Raw genomic sequence first — 1,915 nt, forward strand, 5'->3', positions numbered from 1 at the left:
TAGGGGGCCTCCTCCCTCGGCGCGGCGTGCCAGGTGCTTCGGCCTCGCCTTACGTGTTCGGTTCGTGGGAGGGTTTGAGAAACCGTGCTTCCGGAGGCACCGCCGCCGCCTGCGGGCGCCAAGCTCCCCCTGACGAGGCGTGAGCGCGGGTCTGTGGGGGACGAGAGGGCCTGCGGGGCGCCGGGCTCCGTCGTAGGACAGCCAGGTGACAGCTCCGGGGTACGGAGCGTGGGGTGCGTCTCGGCCTCGCTTCCGATCGGGCGCGCCGGGGCGTGCGGGCGCTGGCCATCGGGCCGACGTTCGCGTGTCGCCGGGGCGCTGGAAGGCGACCCGCGAGCCGGAGGAGCCGCCCGCCCGAACACCGGCGCGAGGCCGGCCGGCGGGGGCCCTCCGAAGGCGGGTCTTGCATGCGGCTCGTAACGTGGGAGAAGGTGGGTGGGCGTATTTGGGGGGGGGGCCAAATGTGCTGAGGCAGGCCGCCCATAGTGCTCTTATCTCGGCCTTGGCAAGCGAGAATCCCCCTGGGAAGTGGCACTCTGAAAATATTTCGAAAAGAGCAGACTTTGAAAATTTTTGAGAACCAGGATTTGGGGGGGGCCAAATGTGCTGAGGCAGGCCGCCCATAGTGCTCTTATCTCGGCCATGGCAAGCGAGAATCCCCCTGGGAAGTGGCACTCTGAAAATATTTCGAAAAGAGCAGACTTTGAAAATTTTTGAGAACCAGGATTTGGGGGGGGCCAAATGTGCTGAGGCAGGCCGCCCATAGTGCTCTTATCTCGGCCTTGGCAAGCGAGAATCCCCCTGGGAAGTGGCACTCTGAAAATATTTCGAAAAGAGCAGACTTTGAAAATTTTTGAGAACCAGGATTTGGGGGGGCCAAATGTGCTGAGGCAGGCCGCCCATAGTGCTCTTATCTCGGCCTTGGCAAGCGAGAATCCCCCTGGGAAGTGGCACTCTGAAAATATTTCGAAAAAAGCAGACTTTGAAAATTTTTGAGAACCAGGATTTGGGGGGGCCAAATGTGCTGAGGCAGGCCGCCCATAGTGCTCTTATCTCGGCCTTGGCAAGCGAGAATCCCCCTGGGAAGTGGCACTCTGAAAATATTTCGAAAAAAGTTGACTTTGAAAATTTTTGAGAACCAGGATTTGGGGGGGCCAAATGTGTTGAGGCAGGCCGCCCATAGTGCTCTTATCTCGGCCTTGGCAAGCGAGAATCCCCCTGGGAAGTGGCACTCTGAAAATATTTCGAAGAAAGTTGACTCTGAAAATTTTTCGTCTTAAAAAGCTCGCTCCTGATATTGTACCCCATACATTTTGAGGTTTGGGGGCAAACCTCTCGAATGGGGGGACGAGGTCCCCTATCTACAGCGCCCCTAATGGCGGCAGGTGGTACTGGCCCCCTGGTCACCCGGCCATTGAAAATGAATGGGCCCCATTCATTTCCTATGGCATTTTTCGACGCCTGGTCACCCGGCCATTGAAAATGAATGGGGCACTTCCAGGGGGGGCTCTGGCTCGCCCAGGCCGAAATAGGAGCACTATGGGCGGCCTGCCTGAGCAGATTTGCCCCCCCAAATCCTGGTTCTCAAAAATTTTCAAAGTCATCTTTTTTCGAATTATTTTCAGAGTGCCACTTCCAGGGGGGTGCTCTGGCGCGCCCAGGCCGAAATAGGAGCACTATGGGCGGCCTGCCTCAGCACATTTGCCCCCCCCAAATCCTGGTTCTCAAAAATTTTCAAAGTCATTTTTTTTTTAATTATTTTCAGAGTGCCACTTCCAGGGGGGTGCTCTGGCGCGCCCAGGCCGAAATAGGAGCACTATGGGCGGCCTGCCTCAGCACATTTGCCCCCCCCAAATCCTGGTTCTCAAAAATTTTCAAAGTCAACTTTTTTTGAATTATTTTCAGAGTGCCACTT

This window comes from Vanacampus margaritifer, unplaced genomic scaffold (genome assembly GCF_051991255.1).
Source record: "Vanacampus margaritifer isolate UIUO_Vmar unplaced genomic scaffold, RoL_Vmar_1.0 HiC_scaffold_37, whole genome shotgun sequence".
Taxonomy (NCBI): Eukaryota; Metazoa; Chordata; class Actinopteri; order Syngnathiformes; family Syngnathidae; genus Vanacampus; species Vanacampus margaritifer.